The sequence below is a fragment of the Pseudorasbora parva genome, chromosome 8 (assembly GCF_024679245.1).
Source record: "Pseudorasbora parva isolate DD20220531a chromosome 8, ASM2467924v1, whole genome shotgun sequence".
Lineage (NCBI taxonomy): Eukaryota > Metazoa > Chordata > Actinopteri > Cypriniformes > Gobionidae > Pseudorasbora > Pseudorasbora parva.
In genome coordinates this window covers 7,561,843-7,589,777 of record NC_090179.1, presented here as the reverse complement: position 1 = coordinate 7,589,777, position 27,935 = coordinate 7,561,843, and the positions used below count along the sequence as shown (strand labels likewise).

General features: G+C 43.5%; 32 non-coding genes across 32 annotated transcripts; all 32 read left to right on the top strand.

Annotated features, from left to right (window-relative positions):
* The first annotated feature begins 316 nt into the window (after positions 1 to 316).
* On the top strand, positions 317 to 423 carry LOC137085900 (U6 spliceosomal RNA). Its single transcript, XR_010907452.1, has one exon. It is a non-coding gene; the product is annotated as a U6 spliceosomal RNA (small nuclear RNA).
* A 518-nt stretch (positions 424 to 941) lies between these two features.
* Positions 942 to 1,048, top strand: LOC137085554 (U6 spliceosomal RNA). The gene has a single exon (XR_010907127.1). It is a non-coding gene; the product is annotated as a U6 spliceosomal RNA (small nuclear RNA).
* A 519-nt stretch (positions 1,049 to 1,567) lies between these two features.
* Positions 1,568 to 1,674, top strand: LOC137085552 (U6 spliceosomal RNA). The gene has a single exon (XR_010907126.1). It is a non-coding gene; the product is annotated as a U6 spliceosomal RNA (small nuclear RNA).
* A 519-nt stretch (positions 1,675 to 2,193) lies between these two features.
* On the top strand, positions 2,194 to 2,300 carry LOC137085482 (U6 spliceosomal RNA). Its single transcript, XR_010907070.1, has one exon. It is a non-coding gene; the product is annotated as a U6 spliceosomal RNA (small nuclear RNA).
* Positions 2,301 to 2,819: 519 nt separating this feature from the next.
* Positions 2,820 to 2,926, top strand: LOC137085550 (U6 spliceosomal RNA). The gene has a single exon (XR_010907125.1). It is a non-coding gene; the product is annotated as a U6 spliceosomal RNA (small nuclear RNA).
* A 518-nt stretch (positions 2,927 to 3,444) lies between these two features.
* On the top strand, positions 3,445 to 3,551 carry LOC137085549 (U6 spliceosomal RNA). Its single transcript, XR_010907124.1, has one exon. It is a non-coding gene; the product is annotated as a U6 spliceosomal RNA (small nuclear RNA).
* A 519-nt stretch (positions 3,552 to 4,070) lies between these two features.
* Positions 4,071 to 4,177, top strand: LOC137085548 (U6 spliceosomal RNA). Its single transcript, XR_010907123.1, has one exon. It is a non-coding gene; the product is annotated as a U6 spliceosomal RNA (small nuclear RNA).
* A 519-nt stretch (positions 4,178 to 4,696) lies between these two features.
* LOC137085481 (U6 spliceosomal RNA) lies at positions 4,697 to 4,803 on the top strand. Its single transcript, XR_010907069.1, has one exon. It is a non-coding gene; the product is annotated as a U6 spliceosomal RNA (small nuclear RNA).
* A 519-nt stretch (positions 4,804 to 5,322) lies between these two features.
* On the top strand, positions 5,323 to 5,429 carry LOC137085547 (U6 spliceosomal RNA). Its single transcript, XR_010907122.1, has one exon. It is a non-coding gene; the product is annotated as a U6 spliceosomal RNA (small nuclear RNA).
* Positions 5,430 to 5,947: 518 nt separating this feature from the next.
* Positions 5,948 to 6,054, top strand: LOC137085546 (U6 spliceosomal RNA). The gene has a single exon (XR_010907121.1). It is a non-coding gene; the product is annotated as a U6 spliceosomal RNA (small nuclear RNA).
* A 519-nt stretch (positions 6,055 to 6,573) lies between these two features.
* Positions 6,574 to 6,680, top strand: LOC137085545 (U6 spliceosomal RNA). Its single transcript, XR_010907120.1, has one exon. It is a non-coding gene; the product is annotated as a U6 spliceosomal RNA (small nuclear RNA).
* A 424-nt stretch (positions 6,681 to 7,104) lies between these two features.
* On the top strand, positions 7,105 to 7,211 carry LOC137085480 (U6 spliceosomal RNA). The gene has a single exon (XR_010907068.1). It is a non-coding gene; the product is annotated as a U6 spliceosomal RNA (small nuclear RNA).
* Positions 7,212 to 7,730: 519 nt separating this feature from the next.
* Positions 7,731 to 7,837, top strand: LOC137085895 (U6 spliceosomal RNA). Its single transcript, XR_010907448.1, has one exon. It is a non-coding gene; the product is annotated as a U6 spliceosomal RNA (small nuclear RNA).
* A 426-nt stretch (positions 7,838 to 8,263) lies between these two features.
* Positions 8,264 to 8,368, top strand: LOC137085503 (U6 spliceosomal RNA). The gene has a single exon (XR_010907090.1). It is a non-coding gene; the product is annotated as a U6 spliceosomal RNA (small nuclear RNA).
* Positions 8,369 to 8,887: 519 nt separating this feature from the next.
* Positions 8,888 to 8,994, top strand: LOC137085409 (U6 spliceosomal RNA). Its single transcript, XR_010907002.1, has one exon. It is a non-coding gene; the product is annotated as a U6 spliceosomal RNA (small nuclear RNA).
* A 519-nt stretch (positions 8,995 to 9,513) lies between these two features.
* On the top strand, positions 9,514 to 9,620 carry LOC137085544 (U6 spliceosomal RNA). Its single transcript, XR_010907119.1, has one exon. It is a non-coding gene; the product is annotated as a U6 spliceosomal RNA (small nuclear RNA).
* An 8,025-nt stretch (positions 9,621 to 17,645) lies between these two features.
* Positions 17,646 to 17,752, top strand: LOC137085382 (U6 spliceosomal RNA). Its single transcript, XR_010906976.1, has one exon. It is a non-coding gene; the product is annotated as a U6 spliceosomal RNA (small nuclear RNA).
* A 519-nt stretch (positions 17,753 to 18,271) lies between these two features.
* On the top strand, positions 18,272 to 18,378 carry LOC137085543 (U6 spliceosomal RNA). Its single transcript, XR_010907118.1, has one exon. It is a non-coding gene; the product is annotated as a U6 spliceosomal RNA (small nuclear RNA).
* Positions 18,379 to 18,897: 519 nt separating this feature from the next.
* LOC137085542 (U6 spliceosomal RNA) lies at positions 18,898 to 19,004 on the top strand. Its single transcript, XR_010907117.1, has one exon. It is a non-coding gene; the product is annotated as a U6 spliceosomal RNA (small nuclear RNA).
* Positions 19,005 to 19,522: 518 nt separating this feature from the next.
* Positions 19,523 to 19,629, top strand: LOC137085884 (U6 spliceosomal RNA). Its single transcript, XR_010907437.1, has one exon. It is a non-coding gene; the product is annotated as a U6 spliceosomal RNA (small nuclear RNA).
* Positions 19,630 to 20,148: 519 nt separating this feature from the next.
* Positions 20,149 to 20,255, top strand: LOC137085446 (U6 spliceosomal RNA). The gene has a single exon (XR_010907036.1). It is a non-coding gene; the product is annotated as a U6 spliceosomal RNA (small nuclear RNA).
* A 519-nt stretch (positions 20,256 to 20,774) lies between these two features.
* LOC137085541 (U6 spliceosomal RNA) lies at positions 20,775 to 20,881 on the top strand. The gene has a single exon (XR_010907116.1). It is a non-coding gene; the product is annotated as a U6 spliceosomal RNA (small nuclear RNA).
* A 518-nt stretch (positions 20,882 to 21,399) lies between these two features.
* LOC137085883 (U6 spliceosomal RNA) lies at positions 21,400 to 21,506 on the top strand. The gene has a single exon (XR_010907436.1). It is a non-coding gene; the product is annotated as a U6 spliceosomal RNA (small nuclear RNA).
* Positions 21,507 to 22,025: 519 nt separating this feature from the next.
* On the top strand, positions 22,026 to 22,132 carry LOC137085445 (U6 spliceosomal RNA). The gene has a single exon (XR_010907035.1). It is a non-coding gene; the product is annotated as a U6 spliceosomal RNA (small nuclear RNA).
* Positions 22,133 to 22,651: 519 nt separating this feature from the next.
* Positions 22,652 to 22,758, top strand: LOC137085539 (U6 spliceosomal RNA). Its single transcript, XR_010907115.1, has one exon. It is a non-coding gene; the product is annotated as a U6 spliceosomal RNA (small nuclear RNA).
* Positions 22,759 to 23,276: 518 nt separating this feature from the next.
* On the top strand, positions 23,277 to 23,383 carry LOC137085538 (U6 spliceosomal RNA). The gene has a single exon (XR_010907114.1). It is a non-coding gene; the product is annotated as a U6 spliceosomal RNA (small nuclear RNA).
* A 519-nt stretch (positions 23,384 to 23,902) lies between these two features.
* Positions 23,903 to 24,009, top strand: LOC137085536 (U6 spliceosomal RNA). Its single transcript, XR_010907113.1, has one exon. It is a non-coding gene; the product is annotated as a U6 spliceosomal RNA (small nuclear RNA).
* Positions 24,010 to 24,528: 519 nt separating this feature from the next.
* LOC137085530 (U6 spliceosomal RNA) lies at positions 24,529 to 24,635 on the top strand. Its single transcript, XR_010907107.1, has one exon. It is a non-coding gene; the product is annotated as a U6 spliceosomal RNA (small nuclear RNA).
* A 518-nt stretch (positions 24,636 to 25,153) lies between these two features.
* LOC137085535 (U6 spliceosomal RNA) lies at positions 25,154 to 25,260 on the top strand. The gene has a single exon (XR_010907112.1). It is a non-coding gene; the product is annotated as a U6 spliceosomal RNA (small nuclear RNA).
* Positions 25,261 to 25,779: 519 nt separating this feature from the next.
* On the top strand, positions 25,780 to 25,886 carry LOC137085460 (U6 spliceosomal RNA). Its single transcript, XR_010907049.1, has one exon. It is a non-coding gene; the product is annotated as a U6 spliceosomal RNA (small nuclear RNA).
* Positions 25,887 to 26,409: 523 nt separating this feature from the next.
* On the top strand, positions 26,410 to 26,516 carry LOC137085534 (U6 spliceosomal RNA). Its single transcript, XR_010907111.1, has one exon. It is a non-coding gene; the product is annotated as a U6 spliceosomal RNA (small nuclear RNA).
* A 519-nt stretch (positions 26,517 to 27,035) lies between these two features.
* LOC137085813 (U6 spliceosomal RNA) lies at positions 27,036 to 27,142 on the top strand. The gene has a single exon (XR_010907369.1). It is a non-coding gene; the product is annotated as a U6 spliceosomal RNA (small nuclear RNA).
* Positions 27,143 to 27,935: the final 793 nt, after the last annotated feature.

Sequence of the window (27,935 nt, the reverse complement as noted above, 5' to 3'; positions counted from 1 at the left end):
GATTCGTCTTTCTGACAACTTTTTTTCTCACGAAAACGTAGAGGCCACGCCTTCTTCAGTGCTTGTACACTGGTACCATCGATAAGTCTGGCAACACCCTTCTTTCAGCAGATGCTCTATGATATCATGGTGAAATTAGGCCATATGTGAACAATGAAGCTTTAACATACCCTTTCCCTAAAATGATTGAGCTGTTGCATATATCAGTGTGTGCAATAAGGTATACAGTGTCGAGATAGTTTGCTGGGCCTTACCACCTTGGTGAGAGCTTGCTGGGACCTGAGGTGTACATATGCCTTGAGCGGCCAGCAAACTTGTGTTTGCTAAGGCAGCACATATACTAAAATTGGATCGATACAGAGAAGATTAGCATGGCCCCTGCGAAAGGATGACACGCAAATCCGTGAAGCGCTCCATATTTATGCAGCTGTGATCAAGGCCTGCTTCACAGGTCTAAAAGCATCCCCTCCTGCCACTCCTTATTTTCGTTTGTGTTCTCTTCCAAATCAGGAAAATTCTGTCAAGTCCTTCACTGCCTCAAGATCTCCATAGGATCAACTCCTCCTGCTGCAGATTGTGTCCAGTTACATCGAGTTTATACTCCCTTGACAAAGACATCAAAGGATGTTTCGTCTTTCTGCCAACTTTTTTCTCACGAAAACGTAGAGGCCACGCCTTCTTCAGTGCTTGTACACTGTTACCATCGATAAGTCTGGCAACACCCTTCTTTCAGCAGATGCTCTAAGATATCATGGTGGAATTAGGCCATATGTCAACAAGGAAGCTTTAACATACCCTTTCCCTAAAATTATTGAGCTATTGCATATATCAGTGTGTGCAATAAGGTATATAGTGGCGAGATAGTTTGCTGGGCCTTACCACCTTGGTGAGAGCTTATTGGGACCTGAGGGGTATATATGCCTTGAGCGGCCAGCAAACTTGTGCTTGCTAAGGCAGCACATATACTAAAATTGGATCGATACAGAGAAGATTAGCATGGCCCCTGCGAAAGGATGACACGCAAATCCGTGAAGCGCTCCATATTTATGCAGCTGTGATCAAGGCCTGCTTCACAGGTCTAAAAGCATCCCCTCCTGCCACTCCTTATTTTCGTTTGTGTTCTCTTCCAAATCAGGAAAATTCTGTCAAGTCCTTCACTGCCTCAAGATCTCCATAGGATCAACTCCTCCTGCTGCATATCGTGTCCAGTTACATCGAGTTTATACTCCCTTGACAAAGACATCAAAGGATGTTTCGTCTTTCTGCCAACTTTTTTTCTCATGAAAACGTAGAGGCCACGCCTTCTTCAGTGCTTGTACACTGGTACCATCGATAAGTCTGACAACACCCTTCTTTCAGCAGATGCTCTATGATATCATGGTGGAATTAGGCCATACGTGAACAATGAAGCTTTAACATACCCTTTCCCTAAAATGATTGAGCTGTTGCATATATCAGTGTGTGCAATAAGGTATACAGTGTCGAGATAGTTTGCTGGGCCTTACCACCTTGGTGAGAGCTTGCTGGGACCTGAGGTGTACATATGCCTTGAGCGGCCAGCAAACTTGTGCTTGCTAAGGCAGCACATATACTAAAATTGGATCGATACAGAGAAGATTAGCATGGCCCCTGCGAAAGGATGACACGCAAATCCGTGAAGCGCTCCATATTTATGCAGCTGTGATCAAGGCCTGCTTCACAGGTCTAAAAGCATCCCCTCCTGCCACTCTTTATTTTCGTTTGTGTTCTCTTCCAAATCAGGAAAATTCTGTCAAGTCCTTCACTGCCTCAAGATCTCCATAGGATCAACTCCTCCTGCTGCATATCGTGTCCAGTTACATCGAGTTTATACTCCCTTGACAAAGACATCAAAGGATGTTTCGTCTTTCTGCCAACTTTTTTTCTCACGAAAACGTAGAGGCCACGCCTTCTTCAGTGCTTGTACACTGGTACCATCGATAAGTCTGACAACACCCTTCTTTCAGCAGATGCTCTATGATATCATGGTGGAATTAGGCCATATGTGAACAATGAAGCTTTAACATACCCTTTCCCTAAAATTATTGAGCTGTTGCATATATCAGTGTGTGCAATAAGGTATACAGTGTCGAGATAGTTTGCTGGGCCTTACCACCTTGGTGAGAGCTTGCTGGGACCTGAGGTGTACATATGCCTTGAGCGGCCAGCAAACTTGTGCTTGCTAAGGCAGCACATATACTAAAATTGGATTGATACAGAGAAGATTAACATGGCCCCTGAAAAAGGATGACATGGAAATCCGTGAAGTACTCCATATTTATGCAGCTGTGATCAAGGCCTGCTTCACAGGTCTAAAAGCATCCCCTCCTGAAACTCTTTATTTTCTTTTGTGTTCTCTTCCAAATCAGGAAAAATCTGTCAAGTCCTTCACTGCCTCAAGATCTCCATAGGATCAACTCCTCCTGCTGCAGATTGTGTCCAGTTACATCGAGTTTATACTCCCTTGACAAAGACATCAAAGGATGATTCGTCTTTCTGACAACTTTTTTTCTCACGAAAACGTAGAGGCCACGCCTTCTTCAGTGCTTGTACACTGGTACCATCGATAAGTCTGGCAACACCCTTCTTTCAGCAGATGCTCTATGATATCATGGTGAAATTAGGCCATATGTGAACAATGAAGCTTTAACATACCCTTTCCCTAAAATGATTGAGCTGTTGCATATATCAGTGTGTGCAATAAGGTATACAGTGTCGAGATAGTTTGCTGGGCCTTACCACCTTGGTGAGAGCTTGCTGGGACCTGAGGTGTACATATGCCTTGAGCGGCCAGCAAACTTGTGCTTGCTAAGGCAGCACATATACTAAAATTGGATCGATACAGAGAAGATTAGCATGGCCCCTGCGAAAGGATGACACGCAAATCCGTGAAGCGCTCCATATTTATGCAGCTGTGATCAAGGCCTGCTTCACAGGTCTAAAAGCATCCCCTCCTGCCACTCCTTATTTTCGTTTGTGTTCTCTTCCAAATCAGGAAAATTCTGTCAAGTCCTTCACTGCCTCAAGATCTCCATAGGATCAACTCCTCCTGCTGCAGATTGTGTCCAGTTACATCGAGTTTATACTCCCTTGACAAAGACATCAAAGGATGTTTCGTCTTTCTGCCAACTTTTTTCTCACGAAAACGTAGAGGCCACGCCTTCTTCAGTGCTTGTACACTGTTACCATCGATAAGTCTGGCAACACCCTTCTTTCAGCAGATGCTCTAAGATATCATGGTGGAATTAGGCCATATGTCAACAAGGAAGCTTTAACATACCCTTTCCCTAAAATTATTGAGCTATTGCATATATCAGTGTGTGCAATAAGGTATATAGTGGCGAGATAGTTTGCTGGGCCTTACCACCTTGGTGAGAGCTTATTGGGACCTGAGGGGTATATATGCCTTGAGCGGCCAGCAAACTTGTGCTTGCTAAGGCAGCACATATACTAAAATTGGATCGATACAGAGAAGATTAGCATGGCCCCTGCGAAAGGATGACACGCAAATCCGTGAAGCGCTCCATATTTATGCAGCTGTGATCAAGGCCTGCTTCACAGGTCTAAAAGCATCCCCTCCTGCCACTCCTTATTTTCGTTTGTGTTCTCTTCCAAATCAGGAAAATTCTGTCAAGTCCTTCACTGCCTCAAGATCTCCATAGGATCAACTCCTCCTGCTGCATATCGTGTCCAGTTACATCGAGTTTATACTCCCTTGACAAAGACATCAAAGGATGTTTCGTCTTTCTGCCAACTTTTTTTCTCATGAAAACGTAGAGGCCACGCCTTCTTCAGTGCTTGTACACTGGTACCATCGATAAGTCTGACAACACCCTTCTTTCAGCAGATGCTCTATGATATCATGGTGGAATTAGGCCATACGTGAACAATGAAGCTTTAACATACCCTTTCCCTAAAATGATTGAGCTGTTGCATATATCAGTGTGTGCAATAAGGTATACAGTGTCGAGATAGTTTGCTGGGCCTTACCACCTTGGTGAGAGCTTGCTGGGACCTGAGGTGTACATATGCCTTGAGCGGCCAGCAAACTTGTGCTTGCTAAGGCAGCACATATACTAAAATTGGATCGATACAGAGAAGATTAGCATGGCCCCTGCGAAAGGATGACACGCAAATCCGTGAAGCGCTCCATATTTATGCAGCTGTGATCAAGGCCTGCTTCACAGGTCTAAAAGCATCCCCTCCTGCCACTCTTTATTTTCGTTTGTGTTCTCTTCCAAATCAGGAAAATTCTGTCAAGTCCTTCACTGCCTCAAGATCTCCATAGGATCAACTCCTCCTGCTGCATATCGTGTCCAGTTACATCGAGTTTATACTCCCTTGACAAAGACATCAAAGGATGTTTCGTCTTTCTGCCAACTTTTTTTCTCACGAAAACGTAGAGGCCACGCCTTCTTCAGTGCTTGTACACTGGTACCATCGATAAGTCTGACAACACCCTTCTTTCAGCAGATGCTCTATGATATCATGGTGGAATTAGGCCATATGTGAACAATGAAGCTTTAACATACCCTTTCCCTAAAATTATTGAGCTGTTGCATATATCAGTGTGTGCAATAAGGTATACAGTGTCGAGATAGTTTGCTGGGCCTTACCACCTTGGTGAGAGCTTGCTGGGACCTGAGGTGTACATATGCCTTGAGCGGCCAGCAAACTTGTGCTTGCTAAGGCAGCACATATACTAAAATTGGATTGATACAGAGAAGATTAACATGGCCCCTGAAAAAGGATGACATGGAAATCCGTGAAGTACTCCATATTTATGCAGCTGTGATCAAGGCCTGCTTCACAGGTCTAAAAGCATCCCCTCCTGAAACTCTTTATTTTCGTTTGTGTTCTCTTCCAAATCAGGAAAAATCTGTCAAGTCCTTCACTGCCTCAAGATCTCCATAGGATCAACTCCTCCTGCTGCAGATTGTGTCCAGTTACATCGAGTTTATACTCCCTTGACAAAGACATCAAAGGATGATTCGTCTTTCTGACAACTTTTTTTCTCACGAAAACGTAGAGGCCACGCCTTCTTCAGTGCTTGTACACTGGTACCATCGATAAGTCTGGCAACACCCTTCTTTCAGCAGATGCTCTATGATATCATGGTGAAATTAGGCCATATGTGAACAATGAAGCTTTAACATACCCTTTCCCTAAAATGATTGAGCTGTTGCATATATCAGTGTGTGCAATAAGGTATACAGTGTCGAGATAGTTTGCTGGGCCTTACCACCTTGGTGAGAGCTTGCTGGGACCTGAGGTGTACATATGCCTTGAGCGGCCAGCAAACTTGTGCTTGCTAAGGCAGCACATATACTAAAATTGGATCGATACAGAGAAGATTAGCATGGCCCCTGCGAAAGGATGACACGCAAATCCGTGAAGCGCTCCATATTTATGCAGCTGTGATCAAGGCCTGCTTCACAGGTCTAAAAGCATCCCCTCCTGCCACTCCTTATTTTCGTTTGTGTTCTCTTCCAAATCAGGAAAATTCTGTCAAGTCCTTCACTGCCTCAAGATCTCCATAGGATCAACTCCTCCTGCTGCAGATTGTGTCCAGTTACATCGAGTTTATACTCCCTTGACAAAGACATCAAAGGATGTTTCGTCTTTCTGCCAACTTTTTTCTCACGAAAACGTAGAGGCCACGCCTTCTTCAGTGCTTGTACACTGTTACCATCGATAAGTCTGGCAACACCCTTCTTTCAGCAGATGCTCTAAGATATCATGGTGGAATTAGGCCATATGTCAACAAGGAAGCTTTAACATACCCTTTCCCTAAAATTATTGAGCTATTGCATATATCAGTGTGTGCAATAAGGTATATAGTGGCGAGATAGTTTGCTGGGCCTTACCACCTTGGTGAGAGCTTATTGGGACCTGAGGGGTATATATGCCTTGAGCGGCCAGCAAACTTGTGCTTGCTAAGGCAGCACATATACTAAAATTGGATCGATACAGAGAAGATTAGCATGGCCCCTGCGAAAGGATGACACGCAAATCCGTGAAGCGCTCCATATTTATGCAGCTGTGATCAAGGCCTGCTTCACAGGTCTAAAAGCATCCCCTCCTGCCACTCCTTATTTTCGTTTGTGTTCTCTTCCAAATCAGGAAAATTCTGTCAAGTCCTTCACTGCCTCAAGATCTCCATAGGATCAACTCCTCCTGCTGCATATCGTGTCCAGTTACATCGAGTTTATACTCCCTTGACAAAGACATCAAAGGATGTTTCGTCTTTCTGCCAACTTTTTTTCTCATGAAAACGTAGAGGCCACGCCTTCTTCAGTGCTTGTACACTGGTACCATCGATAAGTCTGACAACACCCTTCTTTCAGCAGATGCTCTATGATATCATGGTGGAATTAGGCCATACGTGAACAATGAAGCTTTAACATACCCTTTCCCTAAAATGATTGAGCTGTTGCATATATCAGTGTGTGCAATAAGGTATACAGTGTCGAGATAGTTTGCTGGGCCTTACCACCTTGGTGAGAGCTTGCTGGGACCTGAGGTGTACATATGCCTTGAGCGGCCAGCAAACTTGTGCTTGCTAAGGCAGCACATATACTAAAATTGGATCGATACAGAGAAGATTAGCATGGCCCCTGCGAAAGGATGACACGCAAATCCGTGAAGCGCTCCATATTTATGCAGCTGTGATCAAGGCCTGCTTCACAGGTCTAAAAGCATCCCCTCCTGCCACTCTTTATTTTCGTTTGTGTTCTCTTCCAACTCCCTTGACAAAGACATCAAAGGATGTTTCGTCTTTCTGCCAACTTTTTTTCTCACGAAAACGTAGAGGCCACGCCTTCTTCAGTGCTTGTACACTGGTACCATCGATAAGTCTGACAACACCCTTCTTTCAGCAGATGCTCTATGATATCATGGTGGAATTAGGCCATATGTGAACAATGAAGCTTTAACATACCCTTTCCCTAAAATTATTGAGCTGTTGCATATATCAGTGTGTGCAATAAGGTATACAGTGTCGAGATAGTTTGCTGGGCCTTACCACCTTGGTGAGAGCTTGCTGGGACCTGAGGTGTACATATGCCTTGAGCGGCCAGCAAACTTGTGCTTGCTAAGGCAGCACATATACTAAAATTGGATTGATACAGAGAAGATTAACATGGCCCCTGAAAAAGGATGACATGGAAATCCGTGAAGTACTCCATATTTATGCAGCTGTGATCAAGGCCTGCTTCACAGGTCTAAAAGCATCCCCTCCTGAAACTCTTTATTTTCGTTTGTGTTCTCTTCCAAATCAGGAAAAATCTGTCAAGTCCTTCACTGCCTCAAGATCTCCATAGGATCAACTCCTCCTGCTGCAGATTGTGTCCAGTTACATCGAGTTTATACTCCCTTGACAAAGACATCAAAGGATGATTCGTCTTTCTGCCAACTTTTTTTCTCACGAAAACGTAGAGGCCACGCCTTCTTCAGTGCTTGTACACTGGTACCATCGATAAGTCTGGCAACACCCTTCTTTCAGCAGATGTTCTAAGATATCATGGTGGAATTAGGCCATACGTGAACAAGGAAGCTTTAACATACCCTTTCCCTAAAATTATTGAGCTGTTGCATATATCAGTGTGTGCAATAAGGTAAACAGTGGCAAGATAGTTTGCTGGGCCTTACCACCTTGGTGAGAGCTTGCTGGGACCTGAGGTGTACATTTGCCTTGAGCGGCCAGCAAACTTGTGCTTGCTAAGGCAGCACATATACTAAAATTGGATCGATACAGAGAAGATTAGCATGGCCCCTGCGAAAGGATGACACGCAAATCCGTGACGCGCTCCATATTTATGCAGCTGTGATCAAGGCCTGCTTCACAGGTCTAAAAGCATCCCCTCCTGCCACTCTTTATTTTCGTTTGTGTTCTCTTCCAACTCCCTTGACAAAGACATCAAAGGATGTTTCGTCTTTCTGCCAACTTTTTTTCTCACGAAAACGTAGAGGCCACGCCTTCTTCAGTGCTTGTACACTGGTACCATCGATAAGTCTGACAACACCCTTCTTTCAGCAGATGCTCTATGATATCATGGTGGAATTAGGCCATATGTGAACAATGAAGCTTTAACATACCCTTTCCCTAAAATTATTGAGCTGTTGCATATATCAGTGTGTGCAATAAGGTATACAGTGTCGAGATAGTTTGCTGGGCCTTACCACCTTGGTGAGAGCTTGCTGGGACCTGAGGTGTACATATGCCTTGAGCGGCCAGCAAACTTGTGCTTGCTAAGGCATAACATATACTAAAATTGGATTGATACAGAGAAGATTAACATGGCCCCTGAAAAAGGATGACATGGAAATCCGTGAAGTACTCCATATTTATGCAGCTGTGATCAAGGCCTGCTTCACAGGTCTAAAAGCATCCCCTCCTGAAACTCTTTATTTTCGTTTGTGTTCTCTTCCAAATCAGGAAAAATCTGTCAAGTCCTTCACTGCCTCAAGATCTCCATAGGATCAACTCCTCCTGCTGCAGATTGTGTCCAGTTACATCGAGTTTATACTCCCTTGACAAAGACACCAAAGGATGATTCGTCTTTCTGCCAACTTTTTTTCTCACGAAAACGTAGAGGCCACGCCTTCTTCAGTGCTTGTACACTGGTACCATCGATAAGTCTGGCAACACCCTTCTTTCAGCAGATGTTCTAAGATATCATGGTGGAATTAGGCCATACGTGAACAAGGAAGCTTTAACATACCCTTTCCCTAAAATTATTGAGCTGTTGCATATATCAGTGTGTGCAATAAGGTAAACAGTGGCAAGATAGTTTGCTGGGCCTTACCACCTTGGTGAGAGCTTGCTGGGACCTGAGGTGTACATTTGCCTTGAGCGGCCAGCAAACTTGTGCTTGCTAAGGCAGCACATATACTAAAATTGGATCGATACAGAGAAGATTAGCATGGCTCCTGCGAAAGGATGACACGCAAATCCGTGACGCGCTCCATATTTATGCAGCTGTGATCAAGGCCTGCTTCACAGGTCTAAAAGCATCCCCTCCTGCCACTCTTTATTTTCGTTTGTGTTCTCTTCCAAAGCAGGAAAATTCTGTCAAGTCATTCACTGCCTCAAGATCTCCATAGGATCAACTCCTCCTGCTGCATATCGTGTCCAGTTACATCGAGTTTATACTCCCTTGACAAAGACATCAAAGGATGTTTCGTCTTTCTGCCAACTTTTTTTCTCACGAAAACGTAGAGGCCACGCCTTCTTCAGTGCTTGTACACAGGTACCATCGATAAGTCTGACAACACCCTTCTTTCAGCAGATGCTCTATGATATCATGGTGGAATTAGGCCATATGTGAACAATGAAGCTTTAACATACCCTTTCCCTAAAATTATTGAGCTGTTGCATATATCAGTGTGTGCAATAAGGTATACAGTGGCGAGATAGTTTGCTGGGCCTTACCACCTTGGTGAGAGCTTGCTGGGACCTGAGGGCTACATATGCCTTGAGTGGCCAGCAAAGTTGTGCTTGCTAAGGCAGCACATATACTAAAATTGGATCGATACAGAGAAGATTAGCATGGCCCCTGCGAAAGGATGACACGCAAATCCGTGAAGCGCTCCATATTTATGCAGCTGTGATCAAGGCCTGCTTCACAGGTCTAAAAGCATCCCCTCCTGCAACTCTTTATTTTCGTTTGTGTTCTCTTCCAAATCAGGAAAATTCTGTCAAGTCCTTCACTGCCTCAAGATCTCCATAGGATCAACTCCTCCTGCTGCAGATTGTGTCCAGTTACATCGAGTTTATACTCCCTTGACAAAGACATCAAAGGATGTTTCGTCTTTCTGCCAACTTTTTTTCTCACGAAAACGTAGAGGCCACGCCTTCTTCAGTGCTTGTACACTGGTACCATCGATAAGTCTGACAACACCCTTCTTTCAGCAGATGCTCTATGATATCATGGTGGAATTAGGCCATATATGAACAATGAAGCTTGTAGCAGTGCACAAAAGAAACAAAAGTAACTAAAAATCATATTGTTCAAATAGTCAAATAGTAATAGTAATATTTCCAGTTTTTACATTATTAAAATTCATGCAAACGAAAATCTAAATGGGAGAACGAAAAGAGGTGGGGTTTTGTTGATTTCGTTAGGGAAAGTGGAAATAGCAAAGAGGAAGTAGGAAGCAGGAAAAGGGAAGAGAGGGCCCGGTGGGGACGTTTTGAAAGTGGCGTGGAAAAATTAAGGGAAGTAAGGTGTTGTATTCAGCGTGTCGTGAAGACGCTCTTTGGATTACTATCGTGTGGGTAAAAGTCCGAAACCTGCATTGGGAAGCGATCAATGCGGATGGTCTTGCTGGAACGAAGTAGAGCGACTGATCGAGCTGGAACCGGGACACCGGTAACATTGCATTATTGCTACAAAGGTGGTAAAGTTGAATAAGGATTCACAAAGCGAACCTGCCAGGCAAGCATAAATTCCTCCTTCTACGAGCTTTCAACTGGTCCGAACCACGAAAGGTAAAAGGGTACATTTATCTTCCCCGCGCTCTCCCAGACTTAACAATTAACCCTTAACAACCTGCCTCTACGCCGTCGGAGTGATCCGTTTCTGAAAACGATTATTTTTCTTTTATTTGGACACCAAACCTAGTGTTCGATGAACTTTCGTTTTCATTAATTATTTACTTATATTATGGACTATTGTTGGACAATTTTTTTGTTGATTTAAAAGGGATTATTCCTGTTGAATCTTGTTGGCCTGTGCAAAGACGCACGAGGAAAATAACTAAACGATTTGCAGACCTAACGAATGTATTTTCTTTTCTAATGTTTGATATCTTAAGTCTGCACATGAGTGGTTGAACTCACTGCTATTACTATTGTTGTTTGTTTTTCTGATATTTATTTTGTGAAATTTAAAAGCCTTAAAGAAATTCTAAAATCATACGACATTTATTGTGTCCCTTTTTTGTTGTACGGGGTTAACGGAAAGTCCACATTCTTTGTCAGTTTATGTAAACTGTCTGGCGCCCAACTGGACTGATAGCCACCGTTACAGAGTGGCGCCCAACGTGGGGCTCGAATTACAAAATTTAGCCAGTTGAACTTGACATTCACGATTTGCTTGATTGTGGAAAACTGATGGACATATGAACTTTAACTGAACTATAAACTCCAACGGACATTGCATTGCCTTGCGGTACTGAAGTTAACTTTGAACTGATGAAAAGAAAAATATGTAATGTTTATTTTGAACCCCAGATTTGAATATGAAGGAAGCTTATTTATGATACATGTATCTCTGGACATGGTGGTAATTGTGAAATAGTGGTACTTATCATTGTTATTTATCATGTCTACTAACCATTCTTTTGCATATCCTTTGATGTCTCCTCCAGACATTTCCACTCCATTACATGTCCCTCTTCTTAGTGCTAGGGATAATAATCTGAACTTGCCTACCCAAATTCCCTGCGCTGCACCTCCTTCCTTTTTACAATCAGCAGATATGGACATTGCCACTCCTGCTTCTTTATCACCTATTGTCCAAATCCATAATGAACCTCCTGTTGCATTGTCCATCCGTGAGGGAGTCTCGGCTGACTCCGAGATTCAGTGTGAACTTCCTATGATGCTCCCTACCCCTGGTAGAGGATGGGGTCAACTTACTGAGCAAGTCCACAGCAATCTGAATAAAATATACCAAGATCTAGATAAACAGGATAAAGTTCTGAATGATTTAAGTAAGCAAGTACAAAGAAGTAGGTTTCATATAGAATCTAAGATAAATAAACTCGCCGAGCAAACTGAGCAAAGTTTACGAAACCTACATAGCATAGTGACTTCCAAGAAGGACAACGATGACAGTGAGATGGATACAATAATGAAAGCAATGAAAACTGTAGTGTCAGAGGAAGTAGACCGAATTAAAGTTTCTCTGGTGTCTGACCTTGGTTTTATGGTGGATCAGTTGCAAATTGAAGTTCAGCAGGACCTAAAATGCATCCAGAAAGCTGTGCAAGAGAACCACACTGACATGGTAAGCCGTATTTCCGAATTCCCCTCAGCATTAAAAAGTTTGTCTACAAAAGTGGATGAAATGAGTGAGAAAGTTTATGAAATCTCAGTGGTTCACACTAGTAAAGTGGATGATGAAGAGAAAGTATCAAACCCTTCAGGTTCCCATGTCTTATCAGAGACTTCACCCTTGATCACTACTAATGCTCTTACTGCTGTTCCCAAAACTGATCATATTAAATTAGTCTTCCCAACCTATGGAAGGCCAGGAGATGATCCGGATCCACTGCTATACTTATCCAAGTGTCAAGATTTCCTTGCTTTGCACCCTTTGTCTGACACTGATCTTTTGGCTACTTTTCGTACTGTACTTCATGGCACTGCTCGAGATTGGTGGGAAACCACTCGTTCCAAAGTTGCATCGTGGTCCGAGTTCAAAGCTTTCTTTTTATCCGCTTTCCTAGCTGAAGACTATGAAGACGAGCTTGCGGAACGTGTCAGAACTAAACAACAGGGCGACCACGAATCCATCCGAGACTTTGCATATTCTTATCGAGCTCTTTGTACAAGATGGAATCCAAACCTCACTGAAAAGGACATTGTTAAGTTAATTCTAAAACATATCAAGCCATATCTGGCCAGTCAGCTCCGTGGAAGAGTGGAGGATGTGGATGAACTTGTGCGATTGGGTCACCAGATGGAAAAAGACCATGAATTACAAGCGTTATATGAGCGTAATGTCCATGGCAGGAGAGCAGGGCCCATCCAGAAAGGGTTGCCTTCTCCCAATATTCCGCAGGAAGATAAAACCCCATTGTGTTGGCGTTGTAGAGGCACACATTCTCCTGGGTCATGCCCTCAGTACAATTCTCCTACTTTTACTCAGATGAACAGTCAATATAAACCACAAAAGTCAGCTAGGTCCAAAACTAGTGGATACCCTAATAATTCCTCTGCGTCAGCTGTGACATCTAAGCAGTCCTTTAAAGGTGATACTTCCCGGACTAAGGATTCTTTGTCAACTATAAAAGAGCCTTCCCTTCTGAATCCAAAAGCCGTTCCACAACAGCTAGTCGTACCCATACACATAAAAAATTGGTATGGTAAAGCTATCTTAGACACAGGAGCTAGCTACACATTGTTACATGAGAATCTTTGGGCTGAGTTAAATGGCTCAAAAGATAATCTTAAACCTTGGTGCCATGGTCCCTTGTATCTTGCCAATGGAGAAGCAGAGACACCTTTGGGCTGGACAACTTTAGACATCGAAATAAATGGGAATGTGGTAAATTCTTCAGTGACTGTGCTTCCTGCTAAGGCTCTGGCTTATGGAATTGTATTGGGGCTTGATTTTATTTATCATAGCCAACTACAAATAAATGTTGCTGACCAAGAGTATGGATTTAAACACACCCCTTTAGTTACTTACCCTTTCCAACCTGGCAGGGCCTCAGTGTCTGGACAGCAAAGCCAGACAATAAGGAACAGTAGGGATGGGGGTAAAACAAAACATCAGCTGGTCCTTATAAGTTCAGTTCCTCCTCCGGGGTTTCAGCAGCAAGATCGTCTTGAATTTCAAGATTATATAAATAAGGCTGTGTCTTCTGCAAACCTACAGGCCTTCGGAAAACAACAACTGTGGGACATTCTACGGACAAATCCTAAAGTGTGCACCAATGAAGTGGGTAGAACCAATGTTTTACAGCATCACATATATACAACTGCCCAAATTCCTATAAAACAAAAACCTTACCGCATGTCTTCTGTAAAACAGACCATTGTGAAAGAGCAGCTCCAAGAGATGTTATTAGCAGGTATCATCGAACCCTCGCGGTCTGGGTGGTCCTCTCCGGTCGTGCTAGTACCTAAAAAAGATGGTGGACAGAGATTTTGTGTGGATTACAGAAAACTCAATTCACTCACAGAAAGTGATGCCTATCCCCTTCCATCCATCACAGAGATTCTGGAGTCCCTCTCTGGTTCAACCATTTTTTCCACTATTGACTTAAATAGTGGATACTGGCAGGTGGAGATGGCCCCTGAAAGTAAGTTCATGACTGCCTTCACCACTTCCTCAGGCCTCTACCACTTTAATGTAATGCCATTTGGACTTAAAAATGCACCAGCCTCCTTCCAGCGGTTAATGGAGTTGGTCCTGGGAGACTTACGTGGTCAGTGTTGTCTGGTGTATTTAGATGATATAATCATTTATTCTTCCTCTGTGACACAGCATTTTTTGGATCTCCAGATGGTGTTTGACAAACTGCAACAAGCAGGACTAACTATCAATTTGAAAAAAAGTACATTCTGTATGGAGGAGATTAAATTTTTGGGGCACATTGTCAATACCAATGGCGTTGCAGCAGATCCTGAGAAGATACGTTCCATTCAGCAGTATCCTGTACCAAAAACCCTCAAAGAAGTACAAAGATTTTTAGGAATGTCTGGGTGGTACCACAGGTTTGTTCCCGACTTCTCAAAAATTTCTGCACCCTTGAACAATCTGAAAAGAAAAGGGCAGCCTTTTGTCTGGTCTCCTGAATGTCAGCATGCCTTTGACAAATTGAAATCATATCTGACCTCTTCTCCAGTTCTAGGACATCCCAAGCCAGATCTTCCCTTCACAGTGTATACAGATGCAAGTGAAATTGGCCTTGGTGCAGTCCTTACGCAAAAATTAAAAGCAGACACTGAACAGGTCATAGCGTATGCCAGCAGGACCCTGACTAAGTCTGAAGTGAACTATTCCGCAACAGAAAAGGAGTGCCTTGCGGTGGTATGGGCCCTAGAGATGTGGCAGTACTATTTGGAACCAAAAATCTTCACCATAGTTACTGATCATTCTGCTTTACAGTGGGTGCTAACTTCTAACAAAACCACAAGCCGTCTATTGAGATGGGCTCTGAGATTGCAGAAGTTTGATTTTGTTGTAGAATTCAGGAGGGGCAAACTCAATGTTGTTCCAGATGCTCTCTCCCGAATAACTTCAACTGGGGAGTGTAACTTGTTTTCTACAAAGGAAAAGGTAGAGGATTTACCTTTTACTACTGATGTTGTGTGGGAAGAGCAACACCAAGATCCGGAAATTGAAAAGGTCTTCCGTGCTTTAGCAAAAGATGATCCAGTCCTGATGAAAAAATATATAGTCCTGGAAGACAAAGTGTATAGGAAAACCCAGGTTGATGAGCACCAAACGCATTACCGGATTTATGTCCCTGCCTCACTAAAATCACGAATATTACAGGCTTATCATGAAAATCCTCTGTCTGGTCATCTCGGCATCTTCAAAACCTACAAAAGGCTTCACAATGTTGCATTCTGGCCTAAGATGTGGTCCGAAGTAAAACACTTCATTAAATGCTGCCAGAAGTGCCAAGTCCTAAAAGGAGACAATAAAAAACCTTCGGGAAAACTGCAACAGACTATCGTGGACGGACCAAATGAGTTACTGGGAGTAGACCTGATGGGGCCGTTTCCTCGCAGTTCACAACAACATGAATACATCATGGTGGTGGTAGACTACTATACACGTTGGGTGGAAATTTTCCCCCTGCGAACCGCGAACGCTTCCTCGATTGCCCGAGTCTTTAGAACTGAAATTCTTACTCGATGGGGAGTTCCAACGTACATTCTATCGGATCGGGGTTCCCAGTTTGTATCATCCATTTTCCAGGAGCTATGTGAACAATGGAAAGTCATGCAAAAGCTTACCACAGCGTATCATCCCCAAACTAACATGACTGAGCGTGTTAATCGTACCTTAAAGTGTATGATTGCATCATACGTTGAAGACAATCACAAAAAGTGGGATGCATACCTTCCTGAGTTCCGATTTGCATTGAACACCGCAGTACAGGAAACTACAGGACTGACACCGGCCGAACTCCAAATAGGCAGGAAGCTCCAGAGTCCTATGGATCGAATCCTCCAGTCATCAATCCCGGTTCTGCCAGATACGCCACTTTATGAAACTATTGATAGACTCAATCAGCTTCATGCTAAGGCCGATGCTAATTCGAAAAAAGCACGTTTCAGGCAATTAAGAAACTACAATAAAAACCGAAGAGATGTGGCTTACCAGTCTCAAAACAGAGTGTGGATAAGGAATTTCCCAAGATCCAGTGCTCCACATCAGTTTACAGCCAAACTTGGTAGGAAATGGAAGGGACCTTACCGGGTTGTCCGTCGGCTGGGTCCGGTAAATTATCAAGTTGTCCTGGAAAGCACTGGTGAAGATGTTAGAACTATACATGTTTGTAATCTGAAACCTTGCTATCCTACAGCTAAAGAAGTAGAAAGATGGGAAAAACAAAAAATTCTGGAAATATTTCAGGACTCGTCCGATGAAGAGGAATTCTTAGGATTTCAGGAGTAGACCAACCATGGGTTGATTTTCCAATGGGGGGAGGATGTAGCAGTGCACAAAAGAAACAAAAGTAACTAAAAATCATATTGTTCAAATAGTCAAATAGTAATAGTAATATTTCCAGTTTTTACATTATTAAAATTCATGCAAACGAAAATCTAAATGGGAGAACGAAAAGAGGTGGGGTTTTGTTGATTTCGTTAGGGAAAGTGGAAATAGCAAAGAGGAAGTAGGAAGCAGGAAAAGGGAAGAGAGGGCCCGGTGGGGACGTTTTGAAAGTGGCGTGGAAAAATTAAGGGAAGTAAGGTGTTGTATTCAGCGTGTCGTGAAGACGCTCTTTGGATTACTATCGTGTGGGTAAAAGTCCGAAACCTGCATTGGGAAGCGATCAATGCGGATGGTCTTGCTGGAACGAAGTAGAGCGACTGATCGAGCTGGAACCGGGACACCGGTAACATTGCATTATTGCTACAAAGGTGGTAAAGTTGAATAAGGATTCACAAAGCGAACCTGCCAGGCAAGCATAAATTCCTCCTTCTACGAGCTTTCAACTGGTCCGAACCACGAAAGGTAAAAGGGTACATTTATCTTCCCCGCGCTCTCCCAGACTTAACAATTAACCCTTAACAACCTGCCTCTACGCCGTCGGAGTGATCCGTTTCTGAAAACGATTATTTTTCTTTTATTTGGACACCAAACCTAGTGTTCGATGAACTTTCGTTTTCATTAATTATTTACTTATATTATGGACTATTGTTGGACAATTTTTTTGTTGATTTAAAAGGGATTATTCCTGTTGAATCTTGTTGGCCTGTGCAAAGACGCACGAGGAAAATAACTAAACGATTTGCAGACCTAACGAATGTATTTTCTTTTCTAATGTTTGATATCTTAAGTCTGCACATGAGTGGTTGAACTCACTGCTATTACTATTGTTGTTTGTTTTTCTGATATTTATTTTGTGAAATTTAAAAGCCTTAAAGAAATTCTAAAATCATACGACATTTATTGTGTCCCTTTTTTGTTGTACGGGGTTAACGGAAAGTCCACATTCTTTGTCAGTTTATGTAAACTGTCTGGCGCCCAACTGGACTGATAGCCACCGTTACAAGCTTTAACATACCCTTTCCCTAAAATTATTGAGCTGTTGCATATATCAGTGTGTGCAATAAGGTATACAGTGTCGAGATAGTTTGCTGGGCCTTACCACCTTGGTGAGAGCTTGCTGGGACCTGAGGTGTACATATGCCTTGAGCGGCCAGCAAACTTGTGCTTGCTAAGGCAGCACATATACTAAAATTGGATCGATACAGAGAAAATTAGCATGGCCCCTGCGAAAGGATGACACGCAAATCCGTGAAGCGCTCCATATTTATGCAGCTGTGATCAAGGCCTGCTTCACAGGTCTAAAAGCATCCCCTCCTGCCACTCCTTATTTTCGTTTGTGTTCTCTTCCAAATCAGGAAAATTCTGTCAAGTCCTTCACTGCCTCAAGATCTCCATAGGATCAACTCCTCCTGCTGCATATCGTGTCCAGTTACATCGAGTTTATACTCCCTTGACAAAGACATCAAAGGATGTTTCGTCTTTCTGCCAACTTTTTTTCTCACGAAAACGTAGAGGCCACGCCTTCTTCAGTGCTTGTACACTGGTACCATCGATAAGTCTGACAACACCCTTCTTTCAGCAGATGCTCTATGATATCATGGTGGAATTAGGCCATATGTGAACAATGAAGCTTTAACATACCCTTTCCCTAAAATTATTGAGCTGTTGCATATATCAGTGTGTGCAATAAGGTATACAGTGGCGAGATAGTTTGCTGGGCCTTACCACCTTGGTGAGAGCTTGCTGGGACCTGAGGGCTACATATGCCTTGAGTGGCCAGCAAAGTTGTGCTTGCTAAGGCAGCACATATACTAAAATTGGATCGATACAGAGAAGATTAGCATGGCCCCTGCGAAAGGATGACACGCAAATCCGTGAAGCGCTCCATATTTATGCAGCTGTGATCAAGGCCTGCTTCACAGGTCTAAAAGCATCCCCTCCTGCAACTCTTTATTTTCGTTTGTGTTCTCTTCCAAATCAGGAAAATTCTGTCAAGTCCTTCACTGCCTCAAGATCTCCATAGGATCAACTCCTCCTGCTGCAGATTGTGTCCAGTTACATCGAGTTTATACTCCCTTGACAAAGACATCAAAGGATGTTTCGTCTTTCTGCCAACTTTTTTTCTCACGAAAACGTAGAGGCCACGCCTTCTTCAGTGCTTGTACACTGGTACCATCGATAAGTCTGACAACACCCTTCTTTCAGCAGATGCTCTATGATATCATGGTGGAATTAGGCCATATATGAACAATGAAGCTTTAACATACCCTTTCCCTAAAATTATTGAGCTGTTGCATATATCAGTGTGTGCAATAAGGTATACAGTGTCGAGATAGTTTGCTGGGCCTTACCACCTTGGTGAGAGCTTGCTGGGACCTGAGGTGTACATATGCCTTGAGCGGCCAGCAAACTTGTGCTTGCTAAGGCAGCACATATACTAAAATTGGATCGATACAGAGAAGATTAGCATGGCCCCTGCGAAAGGATGACACGCAAATCCGTGAAGCGCTCCATATTTATGCAGCTGTGATCAAGGCCTGCTTCACAGGTCTAAAAGCATCCCCTCCTGCCACTCCTTATTTTCGTTTGTGTTCTCTTCCAAATCAGGAAAATTCTGTCAAGTCCTTCACTGCCTCAAGATCTCCATAGGATCAACTCCTCCTGCTGCAGATTGTGTCCAGTTACATCGAGTTTATACTCCCTTGACAAAGACATCAAAGGATGTTTCGTCTTTCTGCCAACTTTTTTCTCACGGAAACGTAGAGGCCACGCCTTCTTCAGTGCTTGTACACTGTTACCATCGATAAGTCTGGCAACACCCTTCTTTCAGCAGATGCTCTAAGATATCATGGTGGAATTAGGCCATATGTCAACAAGGAAGCTTTAACATACCCTTTCCCTAAAATTATTGAGCTATTGCATATATCAGTGTGTGCAATAAGGTATATAGTGGCGAGATAGTTTGCTGGGCCTTACCACCTTGGTGAGAGCTTATTGGGACCTGAGGGGTATATATGCCTTGAGCGGCCAGCAAACTTGTGCTTGCTAAGGCAGCACATATACTAAAATTGGATTGATACAGAGAAGATTAGCATGGCCCCTGCGAAAGGATGACACGCAAATCCGTGAAGCGCTCCATATTTATGCAGCTGTGATCAAGGCCTGCTTCACAGGTCTAAAAGCATCCCCTCCTGCCACTCTTTATTTTCGTTTGTGTTCTCTTCCAAATCAGGAAAATTATGTCAAGTTCTTCACTGCCTCAAGATCTCCATAGGATCAACTCCTCCTGCTGCATATCGTGTCCAGTTACATCGAGTTTATACTCCCTTGACAAAGACATCAAAGGATGTTTCGTCTTTCTGCCAACTTTTTTTCTCACGAAAACGTAGAGGCCACGCCTTCTTCAGTGCTTGTACACTGTTACCATCGATAAGTCTGGCAACACCCTTCTTTCAGCAGATGCTCTAAGATATCATGGTGGAATTAGGCCATATGTCAACAAGGAAGCTTTAACATACCCTTTCCCTAAAATTATTGAGCTATTGCATATATCAGTGTGTGCAATAAGGTATATAGTGGCGAGATAGTTTGCTGGGCCTTACCACCTTGGTGAGAGCTTATTGGGACCTGAGGGGTATATATGCCTTGAGCGGCCAGCAAACTTGTGCTTGCTAAGGCAGCACATATACTAAAATTGGATTGATACAGAGAAGATTAACATGGCCCCTGAAAAAGGATGACATGCAAATCCGTGAAGTGCTCCATATTTATGCAGCTGTGATCAAGGCCTGCTTCACAGGTCTAAAAGCATCCCCTCCTGCAACTCTTTATTTTCGTTTGTGTTCTCTTCCAAATCAGGAAAATTCTGTCAAGTCCTTCACTGCCTCAAGATCTCCATAGGATCAACTCCTCCTGCTGCAGATTGTGTCCAGTTACATCGAGTTTATACTCCCTTGACAAAGACATCAAAGGATGATTCGTCTTTCTGCCAACTTTTTTTCTCACGAAAACGTAGAGGCCACACCTTCTTCAGTGCTTGTACACTGGTACCATCGATAAGTCTGGCAACACCCTTCTTTCAGCAGATGTTCTAAGATATCATGGTGGAATTAGGCCATACGTGAACGATGAAGCTTTAACATACCCTTTCCCTAAAATTATTGAGCTGTTGCATATATCAGTGTGTGCAATAAGGTATACAGTGGCGCGATAGTTTGCTGGGCCTTACCACCTTGGTGAGAGCTTGCTGGGACCTGAGCGCTACATATGCCTTGAGTGGCCAGCAAAGTTGTGCTTGCTAAGGCAGCACATATACTAAAATTGGATCGATACAGAGAAGATTAGCATGGCCCCTGCGAAAGGATGACACGCAAATCCGTGAAGCGCTCCATATTTATGCAGCTGGGATCAAGGCCTGCTTCACAGGTCTAAAAGCATCCCCTCCTGCAACTCTTTATTTTCGTTTGTGTTCTCTTCCAAATCAGGAAAATTCTGTCAAGTCCTTCACTGCCTCAAGATCTCCATAGGATCAACTCCTCCTGCTGCAGATTGTGTCCAGTTACATCAAGTTTATACTCCCTTGACAAAGACATCAAAGGATGTTTCGTCTTTCTGCCAACTTTTTTCTCACGAAAACGTAGAGGCCACGCCTTCTTCAGTGCTTGTACACTGTTACCATCGATAAGTCTGGCAACACCCTTCTTTCAGCAGATGCTCTAAGATATCATGGTGGAATTAGGCCATATGTCAACAAGGAAGCTTTAACATACCCTTTCCCTAAAATTATTGAGCTATTGCATATATCAGTGTGTGCAATAAGGTATATAGTGGCGAGATAGTTTGCTGGGCCTTACCACCTTGGTGAGAGCTTATTGGGACCTGAGGGGTATATATGCCTTGAGCGGCCAGCAAACTTGTGCTTGCTAAGGCAGCACATATACTAAAATTGGATTGATACAGAGAAGATTAGCATGGCCCCTGCGAAAGGATGACACGCAAATCCGTGAAGCGCTCCATATTTATGCAGCTGTGATCAAGGCCTGCTTCACAGGTCTAAAAGCATCCCCTCCTGCCACTCTTTATTTTCGTTTGTGTTCTCTTCCAAATCAGGAAAATTATGTCAAGTTCTTCACTGCCTCAAGATCTCCATAGGATCAACTCCTCCTGCTGCATATCGTGTCCAGTTACATCGAGTTTATACTCCCTTGACAAAGACATCAAAGGATGTTTCGTCTTTCTGCCAACTTTTTTTCTCACGAAAACGTAGAGGCCACGCCTTCTTCAGTGCTTGTACACTGTTACCATCGATAAGTCTGGCAACACCCTTCTTTCAGCAGATGCTCTAAGATATCATGGTGGAATTAGGCCATATGTCAACAAGGAAGCTTTAACATACCCTTTCCCTAAAATTATTGAGCTATTGCATATATCAGTGTGTGCAATAAGGTATATAGTGGCGAGATAGTTTGCTGGGCCTTACAACCTTGGTGAGAGCTTATTGGGACCTGAGGGGTATATATGCCTTGAGCGGCCAGCAAACTTGTGCTTGCTAAGGCAGCACATATACTAAAATTGGATTGATACAGAGAAGATTAACATGGCCCCTGAAAAAGGATGACATGCAAATCCGTGAAGTGCTCCATATTTATGCAGCTGTGATCAAGGCCTGCTTCACAGGTCTAAAAGCATCCCCTCCTGCAACTCTTTATTTTCGTTTGTGTTCTCTTCCAAATCAGGAAAATTCTGTCAAGTCCTTCACTGCCTCAAGATCTCCATAGGATCAACTCCTCCTGCTGCAGATTGTGTCCAGTTACATCGAGTTTATACTCCCTTGACAAAGACATCAAAGGATGATTCGTCTTTCTGCCAACTTTTTTTCTCACGAAAACGTAGAGGCCACACCTTCTTCAGTGCTTGTACACTGGTACCATCGATAAGTCTGGCAACACCCTTCTTTCAGCAGATGTTCTAAGATATCATGGTGGAATTAGGCCATACGTGAACGATGAAGCTTTAACATACCCTTTCCCTAAAATTATTGAGCTGTTGCATATATCAGTGTGTGCAATAAGGTATACAGTGGCGCGATAGTTTGCTGGGCCTTACCACCTTGGTGAGAGCTTGCTGGGACCTGAGGTGTACATATGCCTTGAGCGGCCAGCAAACTTGTGCTTGCTAAGGCAGCACATATACTAAAATTGGATCGATACAGAGAAGATTAGCATGGCCCCTGCGAAAGGATGACACGCAAATCCGTGAAGCGCTCCATATTTATGCAGCTGTGATCAAGTCCTGCTTCACAGGTCTAAAAGCATCCCCTCCTGCCACTCCTTATTTTCGTTTGTGTTCTCTTCCAAATCAGGAAAATTCTGTCAAGTCCTTCACTGCCTCAAGATCTCCATAGGATCAACTCCTCCTGCTGCAGATTGTGTCCAGTTACATCGAGTTTATACTCCCTTGACAAAGACATCAAAGGATGATTCGTCTTTCTGCCAACTTTTTTTCTCACGAAATGTAGAGGCCACACCTTCTTCAGTGCTTGTACACTGGTACCATCGATAAGTCTGACAACACCTTTCTTTCAGCAGATGCTCTATGATATCATGGTGAAATTAGGCCATATGTGAACAATGAAGCTTTAACATACCCTTTCCCTAAAATTATTGAGCTGTTGCATATATCAGTGTGTGCAATAAGGTATACAGTGTCGAGATAGTTTGCTGGGCCTTACCACCTTGGTGAGAGCTTGCTGGGACCTGAGGTGTACATATGCCTTGAGCGGCCAGCAAACTTGTGCTTGCTAAGGCAGCACATATACTAAAATTGGATCGATACAGAGAAGATTAGCATGGCCCCTGCGAAAGGATGACACGCAAATCCGTGAAGCGCTCCATATTTATGCAGCTGTGATCAAGGCCTGCTTCACAGGTCTAAAAGCATCCCCTCCTGCCACTCTTTATTTTCGTTTGTGTTCTCTTCCAAATCAGGAAAATTCTGTCAAGTCCTTCACTGCCTCAAGATCTCCATAGGATCAACTCCTCCTGCTGCATATCGTGTCCAGTTACATCGAGTTTATACTCCCTTGACAAAGACATCAAAGGATGTTTCGTTTTTCTGCCAACTTTTTTTCTCACGAAAACGTAGAGGCCACGCCTTCTTCAGTGCTTGTACACTGTTACCATCGATAAGTCTGGCAACACCCTTCTTTCAGCAGATGCTCTAAGATATCATGGTGGAATTAGGCCATATGTCAACAAGGAAGCTTTAACATACCCTTTCCCTAAAATTATTGAGCTGTTGCATATATCAGTGTGTGCAATAAGGTATACAGTGTCGAGATAGTTTGCTGGGCCTTACCACCTTGGTGAGAGCTTGCTGGGACCTGAGGTGTACATATGCCTTGAGCGGCCAGCAAACTTGTGCTTGCTAAGGCAGCACATATACTAAAATTGGATCGATACAGAGAAGATTAGCATGGCCCCTGCGAAAGGATGACACGCAAATCCGTGAAGCGCTCCATATTTATGCAGCTGTGATCAAGGCCTGCTTCACAGGTCTAAAAGCATCCCCTCCTGCCACTCTTTATTTTCGTTTGTGTTCTCTTCCAAATCAGGAAAATTCTGTCAAGTCCTTCACTGCCTCAAGATCTCCATAGGATCAACTCCTCCTGCTGCATATCGTGTCCAGTTACATCGAGTTTATACTCCCTTGACAAAGACATCAAAGGATGTTTCGTCTTTCTGCCAACTTTTTTTCTCACGAAAACGTAGAGGCCACGCCTTCTTCAGTGCTTGTACACTGGTACCATCGATAAGTCTGACAACACCCTTCTTTCAGCAGATGCTCTATGATATCATGGTGGAATTAGGCCATACGTGAACAATGAAGCTTTAACATACCCTTTCCCTAAAATATTTGAGCTGTTGCATATATCAGTGTGTGCAATAAGGTATACAGTGGCGCGATAGTTTGCTGGGCCTTACCACCTTGGTGAGAGCTTGCTGGAACCTGAGGTGTACATATGCCTTGAGCGGCCAGCAAACTTGTGCTTTCTAAGGCAGCACATATACTAAAATTGGATCGATACAGAGAAGATTAGCATGGCCCCTGCGAAAGGATGACACGCAAATCCGTGAAGCGCTCCATATTTATGCAGCTGTGATCAAGTCCTGCTTCACAGGTCTAAAAGCATCCCCTCCTGCCACTCCTTATTTTCGTTTGTGTTCTCTTCCAAATCAGGAAAATTCTGTCAAGTCCTTCACTGCCTCAAGATCTCCATAGGATCAACTCCTCCTGCTGCAGATTGTGTCCAGTTACATCGAGTTTATACTCCCTTGACAAAGACATCAAAGGATGATTCGTCTTTCTGCCAACTTTTTTTCTCACGAAATGTAGAGGCCACGCCTTCTTCAGTGCTTGTACACTGGTACCATCGATAAGTCTGACAACACCTTTCTTTCAGCAGATGCTCTATGATATCATGGTGGAATTAGGCCATATGTGAACAATGAAGCTTTAACATACCCTTTCCCTAAAATTATTGAGCTGTTGCATATATCAGTGTGTGCAATAAGGTATACAGTGTCGAGATAGTTTGCTGGGCCTTACCACCTTGGTGAGAGCTTGCTGGGACCTGAGGTGTACATATGCCTTGAGCGGCCAGCAAACTTGTGCTTGCTAAGGCAGCACATATACTAAAATTGGATCGATACAGAGAAGATTAGCATGGCCCCTGCGAAAGGATGACACGCAAATCCGTGAAGCGCTCCATATTTATGCAGCTGTGATCAAGGCCTGCTTCACAGGTCTAAAAGCATCCCCTCCTGCCACTCTTTATTTTCGTTTGTGTTCTCTTCCAAATCAGGAAAATTCTGTCAAGTCCTTCACTGCCTCAAGATCTCCATAGGATCAACTCCTCCTGCTGCATATCGTGTCCAGTTGCATCGAGTTTATACTCCCTTGACAAAGACATCAAAGGATGTTTCGTCTTTCTGCCAACTTTTTTTCTCACGAAAACGTACAGGCCACGCCTTCTTCAGTGCTTGTACACTGGTACCATCGATGAGTCTGACAACACCCTTCTTTCAGCAGATGCTCTATGATATCATGGTGGAATTAGGCCATACGTGAACAATGAAGCTTTAACATACCCTTTCCCTAAAATTATTGAGCTGTTGCATATATCAGTGTGTGCAATAAGGTATACAGTGGCGAGATAGTTTGCTGGGCCTTACCACCTTGGTGAGAGCTTGCTGGGACCTGAGGTGTACATATGCCTTGAGCGGCCAGCAAACTTGTGCTTGCTAAGGCAGAACATATACTAAAATTGGATCGATACAGAGAAGATTAGCATGGCCCCTGTGAAAGGACGACATGCATATCTGTGAAGCGCTCCATATTTATGCAGCTGTGATCAAGGCCTGCTTCACAGGTCTAAAAGCATCCCCTCCTGCAACTCTTTATTTTCGTTTGTGTTCTCTTCCAAATCAGGAAAATTCTGTCAAGTCCTTCACTGCCTCAAGATCTCCATAGGATCAACTCCTCCTGCTGCAGATTGTGTCCAGTTACATCGAGTTTATACTCCCTTGACAAAGACATCAAAGGATGATTCGTCTTTCTGACAACTTTTTTTCTCACGAAAACGTAGAGGCCACGCCTTCTTCAGTGCTTGTACACTGGTACCATCGATAAGTCTGGCAACACCCTTCTTTCAGCAGATGTTCTAAGATATCATGGTGGAATTAGGCCATACGTGAACAATGAAGCTTTAACATACCCTTTCCCTAAAATTATTGAGCTGTTGCATATATCAGTGTGTGCAATAAGGAAGGTATACAGTGGCGCGATAGTTTGCTGGGCCTTACCACCTTGGTGAGAGCTTGCTGGGACCTGAGGTGTACATATGCCTTGAGCGGCCAGCAAACTTGTGCTTGCTAAGGCAGCACATATACTAAAATTGGATCGATACAGAGAAGATTAGCATGGCCCCTGCGAAAGGATGACACGCAAATCCGTGAAGCGCTCCATATTTATGCAGCTGTGATCAAGGCCTGCTTCACAGGTCTAAAAGCATCCCCTCCTGCCACTCCTTATTTTCGTTTGTGTTCTCTTCCAAATCAGGAAAATTCTGTCAAGTCCTTCACTGCCTCAAGATCTCCATAGGATCAACTCCTCCTGCTGCATATCGTGTCCAGTTACATCGAGTTTATACTCCCTTGACAAAGACATCAAAGGATGTTTCGTCTTTCTGCCAACTTTTTTTCTCACGAAAACGTAGAGGCCACACCTTCTTCAGTGCTTGTACACTGGTACCATCGATAAGTCTGACAACACCCTTCTTTCAGCAGATGCTCTATGATATCATGGTGGAATTAGGCCATATGTGAACAATGAAGATTTAACATACCTTTTCCCTAAAATTATTAAGCTGTTGCATATATCAGTGTGTGCAATAAGGTATACAGTGGCGAGATAGTTTGCTGGGCCTTACCACCTTGGTGAGAGCTTGCTGGGACCTGAGCTGTACATATGCCTTGAGCGGCCAGCAAACTTGTGCTTGCTAAGGCAGCACATATACTAAAATTGGATCGATACAGAGAAGATTAGCATGGCCCCTGCGAAAGGATGACACGCAAATCTGTGAAGCGCTCCATATTTATGCAGCTGTGATCAAGGCCTGCTTCACAGGTCTAAAAGCATCCCCTCCTGCAACTCTTTATTTTCGTTTGTGTTCTCTTCCAAATCAGGAAAATTCTGTCAAGTCCTTCACTGCCTCAAGATCTCCATAGGATCAACTCCTCCTGCTGCAGATTGTGTCCAGTTACATCGAGTTTATACTCCCTTGACAAAGACATCAAAGGATGTTTCGTTTTCTGCCAACTTTTGTAGTGAACATCAGTTAGGGTGGCATTCCAGAGACCAGTTTATGGCAAGGCCCCTCCCTAACTACCGGTGTGGAAGAAGATGTGCCACACTATGATTGGAACCTTGGAGAATGAACATAAACAAATGTTCAGCAACATCAGATAAGATGCCAAGACAACTGCCAGACACCTCTTACATGGCAGGAAGGGGGGACTTTCTGCACCCACCACCACCAAAGAGAGGACTTCTCATTGGTCTACAAGTGGATTTTAACCTCCAAACTCATTCCTAAGGTTTAGGCAAGTGCTGCCATAAAAATTCCTCCAGGACCTCCTGAAGGCAGCATCAAAAGAGAGGCCATAGAGGTCTATTTAAATCCATTCATACACATTTTTGGAGGTCTTAAATGTATATGAACTGCAACTCATCCACCTCATCTTCACACAAAGTGCAGTTTATGTTAATGTGTTATTGACTGTAAAAACAACAGTCCACGGGACAGGTCCATTAACAGATAAACGAATGCGTGGACGATGACTTAGCCGCTTCTTATCATGGTTGGTCTCTATCTTTTCCATGCGATGCCTT